We start from the raw sequence: 21,249 nt of genomic DNA on the forward strand, positions 1-21,249 counted from the left end.
TTAAGTTGGCAACGTTAACCCTTTCTTTCTGCCAGTTTTGAAACTGGCCAATCATAAATTTCTGTAATTAATTTTCCAGCAATCCGGGTTTTCTTCTTCAATTCTGACATGTAATCTTTTGGTCGTCCGATAAAAAGCTTGTGGGCGGGTGTTATCATTCAGGAAAGGTCTCAAATGTACCACGAGGGTATATAAACTGCTGATTTTCGTGTCTCTGCGCCACTTCAGTAACACCTATCATTGTGTAAATTATGTAGCAGGGGGCGGGAAGTGCCTCTTTCTTCGGGCAGCAGTTCATCCAACAGGTAATGGCCGTTTTATAACTTATTTTCTTGCCAGCTCAGCAGTTTAACCCTCGGGGCGGGTTCGAAACCTTTTACCATGTAACTGTCCTCTAAAATGTAAAAGACTCTTGATTTAAATTCTGCCTCTGTAACTACATATGGGGATAGAGAGAGCTTAACCCTCTCGAGCTCCCACTCATATTGCTTTGAGGTGAACTTATTTTCACAACCATTTCTTCCCTTCTAATGTAATGTAAATCGTTTTCTCATATAAGTTACCTCTTTAGGATGGGATAAGCCCTTGCATTAACGGCCTAGTGCCAAGTAGGTTTTAAATATATTGTATTAGGAGTGCAAGGACGCCTCCTCTCAAGTTGGTATTTCGGAGGCCATGTAATTGTCCTGTTTCTTTAATGAATAGGTCTCAGTAGGTTGGGTATTTTTACCCCTGTTTTCATGTGCTTGGAGGTCAGCTTGAAGGTGGAGTTTGATGTGGCCTTTGATAGGCTTGAACTTTAAGAGCGGGTTGCTCTTTCTTAACATTTTGATTTCTGTGTGCCTCGAGCAGGCTTTACTGAGTAATAGGGAGCTAGAGCTCCTGGGCATGATTGGGGTTTTCTGCCCCTGTGTCAAAGCTGGTATCTGGCTAAAATTGGGCTAATTGCTCAAGAATTATGTGTCTGGCTCTCGGAGCCCAAAACCTGTAACACTGTAATTGTACATTTGTAATTGTACATTCTCAATTTATGGCTAGGCTACTGTGTACCTGTTATATTTGTTATTTCTTGATCTTAAAAAGAAAATATAACCTTGTTAAATTTTAAAGTAACTTTAATTTCGTAAGTTGAGACCTGTTCATCCCAGCACCTTCTTTCACCTCTGCTAATCCACCAAACCATGGTAACAATAATAATAATAACAATAATAATAATAATAATAATAATTGTGGCCTGTTGCAGATTTTTCGGACTGACACCTACAGAAATACATGAATGTCTAAGCACTGAGGCAAAGAACAATAAATGTGTCATATCTTACATACTGTGCATCTCAGCCATGGTGATAAGAAAAGGATGTGTTTCATTTAGACTCATTACACTGCACCAATTGACATGTGTCAGTGCTTATGCATTACAAAAGAATTATGCCTCCATAGGACTCTATTGGATCCTCATATACAATACAAGATAAGAATTGCATTAGTGCAGTGTCCGTGTTTGCCACTATTGACAGCATGGCCTAAAGTTATCAGTGAAGTTACCCATAAGTTAATGTTGATTTGGGCGATGTAATAAAGTCTTGTATATGTATAATTCAGTACTGCCAGTACGGATATGAAGCTGACATTATGCAGCACTACAAAAGATGCTAGTACTGCACATATTTAATTGATTTAGAGGCATATTTTACACACTATTAAGTTAAAAGAAGATACATGATGGTTCAAACTTTCAATACTATTAAAATAAGAAATGTAATTTTTACATACCTACTTAATTATAATTGGTACCAGTTTCGACCAGTATTGTTGGTCATCATCAGCCAATCACAAATAAGTATAAAAGACAATGCACAGGTAAATAAAATGTGAAGTTTAAATAATTCCATCAGTTGCTGTTTGTGAAGCACTGAAACACTTTAGGGAGCACTGTGTGTTGAAATTTCAGCCAAACTCAAATAAGCATAAAAGGCAATGCACAGGTAAACTAAATATGATGTTTCAAAAATTCTATCAGATGCTGTCTAAGAAGCACCATGACACTTTAGGGAGCACTGTGTGTTGAAAAAGCAATGTTATAAAGAAGTATAGGATCAAATATGTATTTTTAGATGTAGTTCATGAAGAAATGTGCCCATCCGCACATATGTCTTGCTACCCTTCAAGATCTTGCTCCGTACTACATTTATGTATTTGACCTATGACTTCTTCATGATTTTGGAACTATCAACACGCAGTGCTGATCTGTAAAATTATGTACTGACTCACAAACTACAACTAAAAATACGAATTTGATCCTAGACTTCTTAATAACATTGAATTTCCATCACAGTGTTCTTAGACACTTAGACAGCATCTGACAGAATTATTTAAACTTCACATTTTATTTACCTGGGCAAAGTCTTTTATACTTATTTTTGATCGGCTGATGATGACCAAGAATAATGGTCGAAACTGGTACCAATTATAATTAAGTAGGAATGTAAAAATTACATTTCTTGTTTTAATAGTATTGAAAGGTGAAACCGTCATTTATCTTCTTGTAACTTAATAGTGAACTCACCTCAATACTGATTATACCGATTAATATCTCTTAAAATTTTACACACTGCTTGCAATATAATCAACATATTCACTATATAAAGAAAGAACTACATAATTGGTGACTTAATCTTGATCAAGTCTGTAAAAATCAATTTCTTGTTGAATCGTCTGTACAAGACCAGGGTTCATTAAAACAGTACCATTCAAAAACACATAGTAGAATTACAAGATGAGTCGATCTGACCAGTAAAAAAGAATGAAATGGCTTTTAGTGTTGGGAGTGTCCGAGGACAAGTTCAGCTCTCCAGATGCAGGTTTTTTGATTCGACACCCATAGGCAACCTGCGCATCTTGATGAGCATGAAATGGTAATGAAAACGACACATACACCCAGCCTCCAAGTCAGCAAAATCAGCTAAGTTTGGTTAAAATTCACGACCCTGCCGGGAATTTAACCTGTGACCTTTGTGGCCAAAGGCAAGCACGCTAACCATTTAGCCATGGAGACAGACAATCTGACCGTTGAGACACTTCCTGTATGCAGCTTTGAGTTGACCAGAATTTTATATCCATCTCTGTTCCTCACACATGAGAGGATGAATTCCAGGTGATCCTGGCGTAAACTTCATATGAGGAGGTATCTTAGTACAGAATCCTCTCCCCAGACATATGTTTCTGCAAGACCTTGCACACTTTTTTTTTGCTAGGGGCTTTACATCGCACCAACACAGATAGGTCTTATGGCGACAATGGGATAGGAAAGGCCTAGGAGTTGGAAGGAAGCGGCCGAAGCCTTAATTAAGGTACAGCCCCAGCATTTGCCTGGTGTGAAAATGGGATACCATGGAAAACCATCTTCAGGGCTGCCGGTAGTGGGATTCGAACCTACTATCTCCCGGATGCAAGCTCACAGCCACACGCCTCTATGCGCACGGCCAACTTGCCCGGTTTGCACACTTCAAATCAAATCAAAATCAAATTCTCTTTATTTGCAAATGAGGTGCCTACCTCGGTGGCAAATGGTACACTAAAATACATTATTGTCAAGCACTAAATATAAAATTAACAATAGAAGAAAATGTTCCTATAATATAATATTATACAATTTATGCTAATAATTTTTTTCTATTAAACACACAGTTCATCCTTAATAAATTTATATTGTTTTCAAATTTCTGCTTATAATATCTCATGTACTACTTAAAAATATAGTCAACTGATATACAGTATGTGGAATTACTTCAAATGATACTTTACAACTGGTATAAGATTAAAATTTACATTGCATTTATTTACGTTTTTTCTTTAACCATTCTGGAACCTAAGTTGCATAACGGCCTGCTGCGTCTTAACCAGAGCCCCTTTTGCCACCACTTTCATAGTTCCTGAAGGGCCTGCACAGCTACCGTAGCGGTCCCAGGGCCCTCGAAGTCCCCACTGTACTTCACCCCTACAGGCAGTCCCCTACTTTGGCTGTCCAAACTCCTTAGACCAGGCGATGGATTTAATTTATTCACACACATTTTTTTATTCACAATAACCTGCATGGGTCGAATAGCCTCTAACATTTCATTTATTTTCTCTGTTGCTGTTTTTTCTTTTCTTGAATATCTGTACAGATTTTGGAAAAGGATCAAACACTACCCCTGCTAAACTGTTCCACTCCTTCACACCCTTCTCAATGAATGAAAATTTACCCCAATCGCTTCTGCTAAAATTCCTTCTAATTTTATATTTGTGGTCAGTCCTGCCGATATAATTATTTTCCAACTGAAGCCTCTCTTACTTAAAGTTTCCCACCCAAGTTCCTTTAACATTTCTGATACACTACTCTTTCTCCTGAAATCCCCTGTTACAAATCTTGCTGCTTTCCTCTGCACACTATCTATTTCTTTTATTAGGTATTCTTGGTGAGGATCCCAAACACTGTTTGCATATTCCGGTAATGGACGAGCCATACTTAACACAATGCTGTCCGCTTACATATCAATACATGTTTCCAAGCACGGTGCTCTGCAGCCGATCACGTATGAATACGTGTTTGTTCAAGTCTGTCTTCTGATGCCATCTACCGGTTATTGAGGAACTATTTGGAGATTTACGTTGATGTGCCTAAATGGCAGAAAATCTACGCTTCTTTTAGTACTGGTTTTGCCTGTTTTAGTGCATCAGGGGCATTTGTTGTTGCCTTTGAATATCTTCCGTGTATCCATCCATGCTAGTAAACAAAAATGGCAGCACCGGTGAACAAAAACAGTGGACTGACTCCTGGTGATACTATACATGAATTATACGATATTATATATTTCCCGTGATTATGAGGTGAGTGAAGATGAATTGTCAGATGATAATTGTGGTGCTAGTGTCATGCATTTATGTGAAAGTGATGCGTTGAATGACACGTTTATTGCACCATGCGAGCAATGATCTGATGCTTCAGGTAGGAAGGATGGTCTAGATGTAAGTACTGTTGATAATATTCTCCCTATTTCTGGCAGTGAGTGGCCTAACAGGATATTATACTGTTTTTGGAGTCTTTCTCGTGGACGCCTGGCGTTAAAACATTGCCGAGTGAACCTGAAAATATAGATTGTGATGTCAAGTTGTTCATTTGTAATGATTTGTTGGCGTATATGGTGGAGGAATCAAACAGATATCATTACCAAAATAAACCAAAATATAAAATCTCACCAAAAACTTTAAAGTGGACAGATATAACTGTGAATGAACCTAAAATTATTAAATTATGATACCCTGCAATAACTCCATGTCTCTGCCAAAACATTCCGGCCACAGGGGCCAGTTATACGTCAGATGGGCCGGACAGCAATGTATTAAGTAACTTTTCTCTTTTAATTCTTTGTTGCATCCTTTAAGTAGCCTTTTATGACATGTAACAATCTGTATGCTTTCCCAACAATGTCATCCACATGACCCTTCCAGTGCAAATTACTTTCAAATCTCACACCTAAGTATTTGCACTTGCCATCTCTTGGGATAACTACCTCATCCACAGTATATTCAAATTCAGTTTTAAAACGCCTGTTTGTAAATGTTGTAACAGTTGATTTGCGTCCATTAGCCTTCATGTTATTCTCTTCGACCTATTGTTGGATACTCTCAAGGTCCCTTTTGTAATTCTGAACAATCCTCAATGTTATTTATTTCCCTATAAGCAATTATGTCAGCTGCATACAATCTTATTTTTGATGTTGTATTATTCCCTAATTCATTTACGTATATTAAGAAAAGTAACGGACTGATTATACTACCCTGTGCAATTCCCTTCCAAACTTTCTCTTCCTGCAATACATTATTTCCTACTTTGACTTTCTGAACCCTTGAATTTAGAAATGTTTTTATCCAAAGTGTAACCCTTACGTCCAATCCTACTCCCTCCAATTTCTTTAATAATATTCCATGATCCACTCTATCAAAAGCTTTGGAAAGATCTATGGCTATGCAATCTAACTGGCCTCCTGAATCCAATTGATCTGATATGTCCTGCTGAAATCCCACCAGTTATGCCTCACAAGAAAATTTCTTTCTAAATCCATACTGGTTTCTCATGAACCAATTTTTATCATCACATATCCCTCTGATGTACTTTGATATTAAACTCTCCAGTATTTTACAAACTATACTGGTCAGGCTGATTGGTCTGTAGTTCTCTGGTTTCCTTTTATCACCCTTTCCTTTATAAATTGGTATTATTATACATTCCTTCCATTCCTTTGGTATTACACTATTATTTATGACATAGTCAAAGAGAAATTTTAAATAAGGCACTATGTGCCACCCCATTGTCTTTAACACTTCCCCAGTAATTTGATCACTTCCTGCTGCTTTTCCTTCCTGTAGCAGTTGGATTTCTCTGAAAATATCTTCATTTGTGAATGAGATGCTTCTTGTTTCCCTCTGTGTCTCTCCCTCTGTATCTTCAGTTTCGGTTTCCAACTCCTGACAGTCATCTACTGAATCTCTGAATTCCCTACTAAATAGGTTTGCTTTCTCATATCTGTTAAATAATGTTCACCCCCTTCTCCCACCATTGTAGGAATTTGGATTCCTTTTCCTTTTTGATTCCTGATATATGAATACAGCTTTTTCCCTTTTGAGGTCATTATCCTCTTGAAGTATGCCATTCATATAATTCTCTTTTGCTTCCTTTTTCACTCTATTCAGTTCCCTCATTAGCTGTTTTCTAGTTTCTCTACTCTTCCTACCCTCTTTGATTTTCCTGTTTACTTAACAAATCAGAAATGATACCATTCATTGCAGTTACTTTCTTAGAGTTACAGAGGGACGAACCGTCAGTTACCATAATATTATTAGGATAACTTATGCATTTTTCAATATCGGTACATAGTTTTGCCTCATTGGAATATTTGTTTGCAGCCTTGGTTTGCTTACAAGTCAGAGGGCATGATTTTATTAAATCAAATGCAAGATTTAGGAACATTGAAAACTGAATGGTACTTTCAAAATCAGTAAACGCGTCAAGACCCAGATCACTGCAAAATTTAAGGAAATGTTTATCTTCTGTCTCACCCACTCCAACTTCTTTCTCTTTAATCTATAACCAGTGTGCAGGCCTTTCACTTCCTGTAATAGTACCATGTTCTTCCAGGTATTTGATCCCAGTAATATTTTCTTGGTCTGGAGCACTACCATCAAAGAGAACATGCTTTTCTACTAGGGAATCCATTGCAAGTTATATATTGTGAGCAGCATTGGCATTGATGTTTTCATGGCCCATACTTATAGACATGATACTGTATAGTATTAGTATTAGTATTTATTAATGAACATAACAGGCATTCCGCCCCTAATACATGTTCACAATAATAAATAAATAAATAAATAAATAAATAAATAATAAAATTAATAAACGTAGTCCAACCTAAGCCACCACTCTCCACCATATACCAAATAAAATGAAATGAACAATAAAACAAAAAGACCTAACGCCACGGTTCTATACCAGAACCAACTCCATCAACACCAGTTTACAACAACTCACGAATAAAAATAAAAGAAAAGCTCAGCCTGGTCTATGTTTACATTCTACTGCTGATGTTGCAGCTTTCTGCTTGTTATCACTTGATACTGTATAGGCTTTTGGGCTTATGCCATGTCAAGAAAATTCTTTACGTTTCGCAGAGAACTGTGCTCCACATCGTCAGAAGAAAATCTGTACTGTCCATGAGAAAGGCTTCTTAACAATGACTTTTATAATTTAGACGTTATGAATGAAGTGAAAATGGTAATTTCATTCACCACCAGATAGCTCCCCGGGCATGGCAAGTGCTAGCGTTCGAAGTGGAAGCCGATCGAACTTTCAGAATCAGTCCAAGAGTTTCAAATAGCATGTGTACGTAACATATGACATTGACAGGTTGCCTCTGATGGCTTTTCTTGGTTATGTTTTATTGGCAGTGAGCACTCTATTTTCTTTGTTTGCAAATGTGAGGGAAAATAAAATGCTTAGAACCATGTCATGTATGGCAGTAATAGCCACTGGTCATTTGACACATGTACTTAACTTCAAAGTGTGCAGAGCATAAATGACTGTATTGGGTGGGATACAATTTGTCTCTTTTTATCCTCACAACCCTTTGTTGAGGTAATTCCTTCATTCTCTGCAAAACGTGAAGAACTTTACCTTATTTTCTTGACATGGCTTAAGCCCAAAAGCCTATACAGTAGCATGAGGGAAATTTAATGCCTTATGTTCAAACTCTGCTGGATGTGGAAAAGAACACTGGGAGTTCAGTCTGACAAACTTCATTCCTAAGGCTATTAGTTGCAATCCCATCACAACTGCAGACTATATGAGTTTTTTGTATGAGCCCTCGTTCACTGGTATTTTTGAGCTCCTATTCAGTGTTGCAACCAAAAAGTCTAATACTTCCTTGGCCACTTCATACTCACCAGTGTCTAAATATCCCTGACCTAAGTCAACATAGACACAAAACTGTTTATTGTCTCACACCAAGTTCTTCTTAACAGCCATTTCATTAGACATCTAAGTTCTGAGGATTGACTGTGAAATACCCCTAACTTTTTCTTTCTTTTAAAAACTCTTCTCTGTAAAACCTGGACTGCCATCATTAGTGACAAAGATTTTGAAGATGTGGTGGTGTAAACATTTCCTGAGGTACTGGTAAAAACTTGGGTTACCATGAAGCATGACAAGGTCTTGGATCACCTCTTGGAAATAGCTACCCAGAACAGTGAGACCTGAATCATTATGTTTCTTGTGAAGACCTACAATGATTTCTTGCTGATGGAAGACTTTCCTCCTGATTCTCGTTGTTTGCTTTGCTGTGATTTCAGCTGGTTTTTTTTTCGTGCTAGCCTGCACCAATTCCTGCTTTAATTTCTTAGGGATGTGACAAAAGCTGTAGTTTTGGTCATAGGTTTGGTGATTTGAAAAATAAAATTAAGACAATTTTAAAACACTGTCACCCAGATCACTGCAGTTTTAAATTGCATTATAAATAGGAGCAGGAAATGGTTTGGGAAAGATAATTTTCAACTGTTTAATAGTCCCCACATTATATACTTCCGGTTTTCTTTGGTGGGTTTCCTCGGTTATGTCTTATTGGCAGTGAGCACTCTATTTTCTTTGTTGCAAATGTGAGGGAAAATGAAATGCCTAGAACCATGTCATGTTTGGCGATAAGAGCCACTGATCATTTGATACATATACTAAACTTCGAAGTGTGCGGAGCATACATGACTGTATTGGATGGGATATAATTTGTCACTTTTCATCCTCACAAATTGTTGAGTCAATTCCTTGGTCTTTAAAAAGTAAATCAGGAACCTGATCAAATGAATAATAACTCTGTCTGACAGTACTTCTCTGTTTAAACATTAAAATGGGTTTAATATCAAACAGGAATTGCAAAAGGAATGTCAGTTGTAATTCAGTAACACTTAGCTAAAACAAAATGTATCCTTGGATTAGTTACACTAATTAGTGCAGCCGTATGCTGAACATAGGGCTGGCATTCTTGAAACAACCATCTGACCTTTTGCTTCTCAATACATATGAAGTCCTTTCACAGTGCACAGTATATCTATATTGAGCAAGTGGCCATGCGGTTAGGGTCATTGCAGTTGTGGGCTTGTATTCGGGAAATAGTGGGTCGGACCCACTGTTGGCAGCCCTGAAGATGGTTTTCCGTGGTTTCCTCTTTTCATGCCAGGCAAATACTGGGGATGTACCTTAATTAGGGCAATGGTCACTTTTTTTTCCACTCCTAGCCCTTTCCCATCCCATCGTCACCAAAAGAACTATCTGTGTCGGTGCAACATAAAGCAAGTTGCAATATCCCTGTCAGCTGACCATATCTACTCGTGCCTTCACAAGGAGCACTTATGTCAGACGTACGGGCCCTCTATGATATTGTATATAACCTATAGGTTATTGTTCGTGTTGTTTAGGGCTTATGACTTCTATATGAGGTGGCTGCGCTAATCCATCTCTGGTGAGATACTGTGTGCTCAATATCTGTTGTCTTCTGGATTGGCCCAGAACAAGTTTGTCACTAGTATTTTGGGTCTCAGTCTCATCCTTCGCTCTTACGATATGAAAGTGACTGAGATATGAGCAGTATGGGTAACATCATTCCTAATACAGCCAGATCCTGTTGGAAAAGGTGTGAAATTGATGTTCATATAGCTAGTCTGTGTGTACGGTTCAGTGAACATGAGAGACTGGTATGTAACAGCACTGTCGGGCTGGAAGAGGAAAGCAATGGAAAACTACCTTACTCTTCATTTCCTTATTATGCCTCCTCAGTGACACCTAGCTCTGTATGGCAGCTGATGTTAGAGCTGTTGAGGATCCTCCCTGCCTTCAGGCTGTGCACTTCATTTACAAGAGGAAATACAGAAGATACATTTTCCTGCTGAGTTGTATTTTTTTGGTACAATATGTTAAAGATAACAGTGATACATTGTGAAGTTCTTAATATTTCAGAATTGGTTAGTTTATAATGAGCAGATTATTTGTAAGTATGTCTGTAGATTTTTGATCATTTGGTGATATGTTGGAAGGTTTTATATAATATAATCTTTCTACTCTTCAAAAATAACTCAGTATTCAAACAGGAAAATCCTCCACTCCTGAAGGTCTCTTAGTTGTCATGCTTTTATGGATATTCAACATGGAGATATTCTGACAAGTGATAATGAAGATTTGGAACTCAAACTGCCTCATTTACTAGGAAATGATGAATTGATAAGCCCACCCGTATATATGAGATTTGTAAGCTGTATAAATATATTTCCAGATGTGTCTGAAGAAAAATCCTAATATATTAACTTCTCCACAGGACAATTACAAAATTATATCAGAAGAGATGCATTTGAAGGAAGAACCAAAATCTGAGTTGGAAGTGCCAACAGAAACACAGGTGAACACATTTGAAGTAATCTAATATTTTGATGACATTATTCTGATACTGGAAATTGTAACAAACTGCTGAATAGACTTAATTGAGCAACTCCTCATTTTAAAGCAGACATTTTGAAGTTCCATGGAAAGATGTATAGTGAGATTTCCAATATTTTGAAATGATTTTCGTATTTTCTTCATGTAGTTTGAAATTTTATGCTAGGTAATATATAGTAGCCATTATTGTTCGAATTCCCTCGACTGCATGGCATCTGGTGGCTGGTTTCTTCACTGTTACTGCTACGTTATCCTAACTGGATTTAGGCTACGAGCATGGCTATCTTCCTTTTGTCATGTGCCAAAGACCTGCAACACATTTCTTCAAATATTGATCCGAGATGTCCGTCAGTAGTATAATGGGAGAGTTCGGCCGCACCTCCGCCGCCGCACGCCTCCTCCTCCTCCGCCGCCGCTCGCGGGAAATTTGAATTTTGGCGGGAGATTTGAATTTGTAAACAAAGCCACGTGCTTTTTGACAGCTGTCATCGACAACAACGCATCGCTAACCTCACTGCTGCCATCTTGACGGGCCTAAACCTCACTAGTGCCAACTTAACCTAACTAGCATGAGGTAAACAAAGCCACGTGTTTTTTGACAGCCACGTGCTTTTTGTCAGACAACAACGCATCGCTAACCTCAGTACTGCCATCTTGACGGGCCTAAACCTCAGTAGTGCCAACTTAACCTAACTAGCGCGAGGTAAACAAAGCCACGTGCTTTTTGACAGATTTGTAAACAAAGCCACGTGCTTTTTGACGGACAACAACGCATCGCTAACCTCAGTACTGCCATCTTGACGGGCCTAAACCTCAGTAGTGCCAACTTAACCTAACTAGCGCGAGGTAAACAAAGCCACGTGCTTTTTGACAGCCACGTGCTTTTCGACAGATTTGTAAACAAAGCCACGTGCTTTTTGACAGACAACAACGCATCGCTAACCTCAGTACTGCCATCTTGACGGACCTAAACCTTAGTGGTACCAACTTAACCTAACTAGCGCGAGGTAAACAAAGCCACGTGCTTTTTGACAGCCACGTGCTTTTTTGACAGCTGTCATCCGCCTTCTTTAAACTACAGAGCACCGTGCTGCCCTCTTTCGTCACCTTTCATCGGCAGTGCTGCCATGTTGACGGGCCTAAACCTTAGTGCTACCAACTTAACCTCACTAGCTCGAGATAAACAAATCCACGTGCTTTTTGACAGCCACGTGCTTTTTTGATAGCTGTCATCCGCCATCTTTAATCTATAGAGCACAGTGCTGCCCTCTTTAGCTACTTACCTTTGAAATGTGGTGGCGGATAATTTGAAAAATGCTTTTCGACAAGCAGCCATCTTTAATCCAGAGAGAACAGTATTGCCCTCTATGTGGTGGCGGCAAAGTGAAAAATTCTACGTGCTCTTGTTTGAAAACAAACTCACGTGCTTTTTTGACAGCTGTCATCCGCCATCTTTAATCACAGTGCTGCCCTCTTTAGCTACTTACCTTTGAAATGTGGTGGCGGATAATTTGAAAAATGCTTTTTGACAGCAGCCATCTTTGTGCACCGTGCTGCCCTCTTTAGCTAGATACCTTTGAAATGTCGTGGCAGACAATTCCACGTGACAGCAGCCATCTTTAATCAAGAGAGCACCGTGCTGCCCTCTATGTGGTGGTGGTAATTTGAAAAATTCTACATTCTCTTGTTTGGAAACAAACCCATGCGCTTTTTTTGACAGCTGTCATCCGCCATCTTTAATCCAGAGAGCACCGTGCTGCCATCTTTAGCTACTTACCTTTGAAATGTGGTGGCGACAAATTCCACGTGCTCTTGTTTGGAAACAAAGCCATGTGCTTTCTTGACAGCTGACATCCGCCATCTTTAATCTATAGAGCACAGTGCTGCCCTCTTTATCGTAGTAGATGTAAATTCGTCACAGCTGTCATCCGCAGTGCTGCCATCTTAACGGGCTTAAACCTTAGTGCTACCAATTTAACCTTACTAGCGCGAGATAAACAAATCCACGTGCTTTTTGACAGCTGTCATCCACCATCTTTAATCCATAGAGCACAGTGGTGCCCTCTTTAGCTACTTACCTTTGAAATGTGGTGGCGGATAATTTGAAAAATTCTTTTTGATAGCAGCCATCTTTGAGCACCGTGCTGCCCTCTTTGTGGTGGCAGGCAATTCCACGTGACAGCAGCCATCTTTAATCATGAGAGCACCGTGCTGCCCTCTATGTGGTGGCGGCAATTTGAAAAATTCTACATGCTCTTGTTTGGAAACAAACTCACGTGCTTTTTTCTGACAGCTGTCTTCCGCCATCTTGCATCACAAACCTCAGTGCTGCGCTCTTTAGCTAGATACCTTTGAAATGTGGTGGCGGCAATTTGAAAAAAATCTATGTGCTCTTGTTTAGTAAACAAAGCCACATGCTTTTTATGACAGCTGTCATCCACCATCTTTAATCAATAGAGCACTGTGCTGCTATCATGCAGGCAATTTCATCACCTGTCATCCGCCATCTTTAATCTACAGAGCACCGTGCTGCTCTCTGTAGTAGCGGGCAATTTGAAAAGTTCTGTTAGCTGTCATCCGCCATCTTTGAGCACCGTGCTGCCATCTATGTGGTGGCGGCAAATTCTACGTGCTCTTGTTTAGTAAACAAACTCACGTGCTTTTTGTCAGCTGTCATCCGCCATCTTTAATCTATAGAGCTCAGTGCTACACTCTTTAGTTGAAATATGGTGGCGGATAATTTAAAAAGAAAAATTCTACATCAGTCCTCTCTCGACGCTAATTGCACAAGATGGTGGCTATACATGACTCCTTAAAGGTGCTTATGCAAGATGATCGCTATACATAGACGCCCTTGGGATGCTTGCGCAAGATGGCGGTTATACAAGGCTCCTTATGAGGGATGCTTGCGCGAGATGGTGGTTGCTCTTATGAGGCGCCTTAAGGATCCATGACTAGAGACGCCCTAATGATGCTTGCGCAAGATGGCGGATGCAAGATGGCGGCTATACATAGCTCCTTATGAGACAGCCAGTACTCGATACAACATGTGATCAGAACATTGATTGATGTGTTCAGAACACAAAATAAGTAGAATCGAACACTGTACTCGATACAACATGTGATTAAAACATTGTGTGGTGTGTTCAGAACACTACATAAGTAGAATCGAACGCTGTATTAGGGGATACCTTTGTTTAGATTGAAACATAACAAGACTAGAATTGAACACTGCACATTGATTGATGTGTTCAGAACACAAAATAAGTAGAATCGAACACTGTACTCGATGTCGTTAACTTCAACATGTGATTAAAACATTGGCTGGTGTGTTCAGAACACTACATAAGTAGAATCGAACGCTGTACAACATGTTAGGGGATACCTTTGTTTAGATTGAAACATAACAAGACTAGAATTGAACACTGCACTCGATGTCGGAAGATCAGATTGAAACATAACAAGACTAGAATTGAACACTGCACATTGATTGATGTGTTCAGAACACAAAATAAGTAGAATTGAACACTGTACTCGATTGCAAGTGACTAATCTCATGTTTTAATCCGTATTGAAATCTGTTAGTATACAATAATAAAGTTTTATTATGAATCCACCTGTTCAATACATTATAATGTTGTTACATTAAAATAACTTCATTAGTTAAAAAGTTATATATGGGACATGTTTCGCTCCCTTATAGAGCATCATCAGCCAAATCCGAATCTCAAACAATTGTTATTTACGTAACAAAGACTTAAGAACCATTAGAACACTTTTGACAAACTTAAAACTTATTCTATTCAAAAATCATAAAATATAAAATCCTTGTATACATGGCTCAATTACATGTGCTTAATAGGAACATATATTAAAATTATGGAAGAGAGAGTACTAAAATATAAAATAAATAATATATATATCATGTCCAAAATCCTAGAAAGATGTGAAGATCAATCTTAGGAGCCAATTTGTGGATCTTCTTAGTAATGAGATCTGGTAAAAAAGTTATTTATCCCTTGTGGATAAGAGTCTATAAAGATTCAAAATTTATCGTCAAATTTGATGATTGAACTTATAACAGGATAAATGTTGGTCTTCAAGAAATTTAAATGCTTGTCATGTGACCTCGGCGAATGCTGTTGGAAAGATATATTCTTATAGTTGTCAATGACCGTTCGTTGAACTAATGGATTTTATAAAGATGATTGAAAGGGACGTAAATCAACGTTTGTATTGAAAGCTGCTGCTTGGTTTATCTTGTTGAATGTCTGTAACAAGAAAAGGAATCTTGTAAGTAATCGGAATTTGTGTTGCTAGTTAAGAGTGTGTTTCTAGAAACTTCACTTACCCCTCCAATTGCTGTTTGTCGGTTTGGTGTTGTCCGAGGTTATGTGGTGACTGTCTGTTCTGTGTCTACTCCTTGTGTTGTAAGAGTGAGGTGGTGGGGGTTGAGGGGAGGGAGTAGGGGTAGGAGGAGAAATGTTTGTGGGTGTGGTTTTGGAAGGGGAATGTCTAGTAGGAGCGCAGGGAGGGGTTGAGTTTTTTAATGTTGGATGATTATTAGTTATTTTGGGAATGAAAACTTTGGCAAAATTACTTTTTTCTAGATTGAGCGTCTTTAAGAGTTTCGGTAATTGTTCGTGCAACGGATTTCTTATTTCAATTTCGTCATTTAAATTTTTTTCCTTATTGAAATACTGGTCTAAGTGGATGTAAATATTTTCTAATTCTGTCATTAGTTTACCTTTTTCTATCTTCTTTATAATTTTTAGGTCTTTCTCTATGGTTGTAAATTGGTGGCCTGACTCTCTCATGTGAGCACTCATCGCAGAATGTTTGTTGTGCTTTGTAGCATTAACGTGTTCTAAGTATCTTGTGAGAAAGTTACGGCCAGTTTGGCCAACATATGAACATTTACATTCTACACATGTTAATCTATAGATGCCAGAGCTTAGATAAGGGTTCTTGTTGGAATTTATACTATTGTGGTTGAAAAAAATGTTTCTGTTTGTATTTTGTGTTTTGAATGCTACATTTACATCTCGTTTTTTGATAGGATTAGTTATTTGAAAAATGGCTGGATTGGTGAATGTAAATGTTGCGAATTTGGACTGCTTAGTTTTTTCGGGAGTAAGATTAGTTACTAACTTTTGTTTTACTTTATTGATGATCCGATTGACTGTATTTATTTTATATCCATTAATTGAGGCCAGATCTTTTATAAAATTGAGTTCCTTTTTTAAGTTACTCTCTGAAAGGGGGATTTTGTAAGCTCTATAAACTAAACTGTAAAAAGCCGCCTGTTTATGTGATTTTGGGTGAAGAGAATCATTTTTTATCGTTAGAGGGGCATATGATGGTTTTCTAAATATTTGAAATTCAAAACTATCTCTTATTCGTGTTACATTAATATCCAGGAAGTTTATTGAGTTGTTAGTTTCATCTTCTTTCGTGAATTTTATATTTGGGTCAATATTATTTAAGAAACTTAGGATTTTTTCACTATCATTTTTTTGGCTATCTATTATGACAAAGGTGTCGTCTACATACCTGATCCAAAGGCAAAGTCCATTTATTTTTGTGTTTATTTTGTTTTGCTCCAAATGATCCATATATATGTCTGCCAGTATGCCCGACGTGGGGTCTCCCATTGCTAGGCATGTTTGGTGGTAAATCTTTTTATTAAATGTGAAGTAATTATTGTTTAATACAAATTTCAGTAGGTTTACGAATTCGTCTATTTCACATCTACTTAATTTGCTGTATGTAAGAAGATTGTGTTTGATGATATTGATGGTTTCTTTAACCGGTATATTTGGATACATGTTGGTTACGTCGAATGAAACCATTTTATGTTGTGGTTGTAAATTGAATTTTCTTAGTTTATTACAAAATTCTATTGAATTTTTGATTGTTGATTCGTTGTTAAATTTGTAATGTCTTTTGAGGAAATAGTGTATAAATTTGGATGTTTTATACGTGGGACTATTTCTACTGTTTATTATAGGACGTATGGGTACGTTAGGTTTATGTAATTTGGGCAATGCCCTAGCTGTTGGTAACTTTGGATTCATATTTATCATTTTTTGGTGTTCTTGTTCATTAAACAAAAAAGTAGAATTCTTGAGGATAATTTTTAGATTCCGTTGAATCTTATTTATGGGATCCTGGTTTACGAGAGTGTAGGTTTTGTCTGAAAAGAATTCTTCTGTTTTTTCAATGTAGTCATTTTTATTTAAGAGGACTGTGGTTTCACCTTTGTCTGCTTTGGTAACAATTACATTATTTTTGTTTAGTTTTGTTTTTAGTGTCATTATTTCTGTTATGAGAGTGGAATTAGAACTTTTGTTTATTTCCCTTACGAAAGCCGGTAGCTTCTTTTTAACTTCAAATCTGATGTCGTTTTGTATATCTGGTGTTAATTTATTCAAGTTTGATTCAACTTCTGCTACTACATTGATTACGTCTTCTACTTTTTGAGAGTTAGGCCAATTAAATTTTGAACCTTTATCTAATAGGTTCATCTCATTATCAGTAAAGTTTGTGTTTGAGAGATTGATAGTGGTGGGAATGTTTTTAAGGTTAGAATTAGGATTATTTGCTCTATTGTTAGATTTGTTATGATTTGGTTTGTTTTCTTTTAAGAGTGTAAGTTTTTTATCTAGGGTTTTTTGTTTCTTGTCTAAAACGTCTGCAAGTTTCTCTGTTATATGATTTTGGATAGATTTCCGTTCTAAAGGAGATAATTCTTGTGCAATTACCAAGTGTGTACGATATAATTGCAAGTTCAAAAATGATTTCTTCCTATATAGAGCTTTAATTTCACTTTTCAGCCAGATCTCATTTATTTTGTTTTGAGTATCTGCTACCTTTGAATTAGATACGTTTTTTCTTTGTATAGATTTTAAAAACCTAGGTACTAATTTACATTTCAAACATTCTTTCAAGAACCAAATATCTTTGGATATCTTACTGATTTTGATTTTGAGATTCAGATATCTATTCTTTTTGTTTGTATTAGCCTGGTTGGCTATTTCATTGCAAGTGACTAATCTCATGTTTTAATCCGTATTGAAATCTGTTAGTATACAATAATAAAGTTTTATTATGAATCCACCTGTTCAATACATTATAATGTTGTTACATTAAAATAACTTCATTAGTTAAAAAGTTATATATGGGACATGTTTCGCTCCCTTATAGAGCATCATCAGCCAAATCCGAATCTCAAACAATTGTTATTTACGTAACAAAGACTTAAGAACCATTAGAACACTTTTGACAAACTTAAAACTTATTCTATTCAAAAATCATAAAATATAAAATCCTTGTATACATGGCTCAATTACATGTGCTTAATAGGAACATATATTAAAATTATGGAAGAGAGAGTACTAAAATATAAAATAAATAATATATATATCATGTCCAAAATCCTAGAAAGATGTGAAGATCAATCTTAGGAGCCAATTTGTGGATCTTCTTAGTAATGAGATCTGGTAAAAAAGTTATTTATCCCTTGTGGATAAGAGTCTATAAAGATTCAAAATTTATCGTCAAATTTGATGATTGAACTTATAACAGGATAAATGTTGGTCTTCAAGAAATTTAAATGCTTGTCATGTGACCTCGGCGAATGCTGTTGGAAAGATATATTCTTATAGTTGTCAATGACCGTTCGTTGAACTAATGGATTTTATAAAGATGATTGAAAGGGACGTAAATCAACGTTTGTATTGAAAGCTGCTGCTTGGTTTATCTTGTTGAATGTCTGTAACAAGAAAAGGAATCTTGTAAGTAATCGGAATTTGTGTTGCTAGTTAAGAGTGTGTTTCTAGAAACTTCACTTACCCCTCCAATTGCTGTTTGTCGGTTTGGTGTTGTCCGAGGTTATGTGGTGACTGTCTGTTCTGTGTCTACTCCTTGTGTTGTAAGAGTGAGGTGGTGGGGGTTGAGGGGAGGGAGTAGGGGTAGGAGGAGAAATGTTTGTGGGTGTGGTTTTGGAAGGGGAATGTCTAGTAGGAGCGCAGGGAGGGGTTGAGTTTTTTAATGTTGGATGATTATTAGTTATTTTGGGAATGAAAACTTTGGCAAAATTACTTTTTTCTAGATTGAGCGTCTTTAAGAGTTTCGGTAATTGTTCGTGCAACGGATTTCTTATTTCAATTTCGTCATTTAAATTTTTTTCCTTATTGAAATACTGGTCTAAGTGGATGTAAATATTTTCTAATTCTGTCATTAGTTTACCTTTTTCTATCTTCTTTATAATTTTTAGGTCTTTCTCTATGGTTGTAAATTGGTGGCCTGACTCTCTCATGTGAGCACTCATCGCAGAATGTTTGTTGTGCTTTGTAGCATTAACGTGTTCTAAGTATCTTGTGAGAAAGTTACGGCCAGTTTGGCCAACATATGAACATTTACATTCTACACATGTTAATCTATAGATGCCAGAGCTTAGATAAGGGTTCTTGTTGGAATTTATACTATTGTGGTTGAAAAAAATGTTTCTGTTTGTATTTTGTGTTTTGAATGCTACATTTACATCTCGTTTTTTGATAGGATTAGTTATTTGAAAAATGGCTGGATTGGTGAATGTAAATGTTGCGAATTTGGACTGCTTAGTTTTTTCGGGAGTAAGATTAGTTACTAACTTTTGTTTTACTTTATTGATGATCCGATTGACTGTATTTATTTTATATCCATTAATTGAGGCCAGATCTTTTATAAAATTGAGTTCCTTTTTTAAGTTACTCTCTGAAAGGGGGATTTTGTAAGCTCTATAAACTAAACTGTAAAAAGCCGCCTGTTTATGTGATTTTGGGTGAAGAGAATCATTTTTTATCGTTAGAGGGGCATATGATGGTTTTCTAAATATTTGAAATTCAAAACTATCTCTTATTCGTGTTACATTAATATCCAGGAAGTTTATTGAGTTGTTAGTTTCATCTTCTTTCGTGAATTTTATATTTGGGTCAATATTATTTAAGAAACTTAGGATTTTTTCACTATCATTTTTTTGATGCTCTATAAGGGAGCGAAACATGTCCCATATATAACTTTTTAACTAATGAAGTTATTTTAATGTATTTTAATGTAACAACATTATAATGTATTGAACAGGTGGATTCATAATAAAACTTTATTATTGTATACTAACAGATTTCAATACGGATTAAAACATGAGATTAGTCACTTGCAATGAAATAGCCAACCAGGCTAATACAAACAAAAAGAATAGATATCTGAATCTCAAAATCAAAATCAGTAAGATATCCAAAGATATTTGGTTCTTGAAAGAATGTTTGAAATGTAATTTAGTACCTAGGTTTTTAAAATCTATACAAAGAAAAAACGTATCTAATTCAAAGGTAGCAGATACTCAAAACAAAATAAATGAGATCTGGCTGAAAAGTGAAATTAAAGCTCTATATAGGAAGAAATCATTTTTGAACTTGCAATTATATCGTACACACTTGGTAATTGCACAAGAATTATCTCCTTTAGAATGGAAATCTATCCAAAATCATATAACAGAGAAACTTGCAGACGTTTTAGACAAGAAACAAAAAACCCTAGATAAAAAACTTACACTCTTAAAAGAAAACAAACCAAATCATAACAAATCTAACAATAGAGCAAATAATCCTAATTCTAACCTTAAAAACATTCCCACCACTATCAATCTCTCAAACACAAACTTTACTGATAATGAGATGAACCTATTAGATAAAGGTTCAAAATTTAATTGGCCTAACTCTCAAAAAGTAGAAGACGTAATCAATGTAGTAGCAGAAGTTGAATCAAACTTGAATAAATTAACACCAGATATACAAAACGACATCAGATTTGAAGTTAAAAAGAAGCTACCGGCTTTCGTAAGGGAAATAAACAAAAGTTCTAATTCCACTCTCATAACAGAAATAATGACACTAAAAACAAAACTAAACAAAAATAATGTAATTGTTACCAAAGCAGACAAAGGTGAAACCACAGTCCTCTTAAATAAAAATGACTACATTGAAAAAACAGAAGAATTCTTTTCAGACAAAACCTACACTCTCGTAAACCAGGATCCCATAAATAAGATTCAACGGAATCTAAAAATTATCCTCAAGAATTCTACTTTTTTGTTTAATGAACAAGAACACCAAAAAATGATAAATATGAATCCAAAGTTACCAACAGCTAGGGCATTGCCCAAATTACATAAACCTAACGTACCCATACGTCCT

General features: G+C 36.6%; 1 long non-coding RNA gene across 1 annotated transcript in view; it reads left to right on the forward strand.

The window, feature by feature from the left end:
* The window catches only part of LOC136882195 (uncharacterized), a 100,394-nt gene that overhangs the window by 14,514 nt on the left and 64,631 nt on the right, over positions 1–21,249 (forward strand). The window contains exon 2 of the long non-coding RNA XR_010861113.2: positions 10,896–10,976. This is a non-coding gene — a long non-coding RNA (uncharacterized lncRNA). The remainder of the gene's footprint in view (positions 1–10,895; positions 10,977–21,249) is intronic.

This window comes from Anabrus simplex, chromosome 10 (genome assembly GCF_040414725.1).
Source record: "Anabrus simplex isolate iqAnaSimp1 chromosome 10, ASM4041472v1, whole genome shotgun sequence".
NCBI classification, from domain to species: domain Eukaryota; kingdom Metazoa; phylum Arthropoda; class Insecta; order Orthoptera; family Tettigoniidae; genus Anabrus; species Anabrus simplex.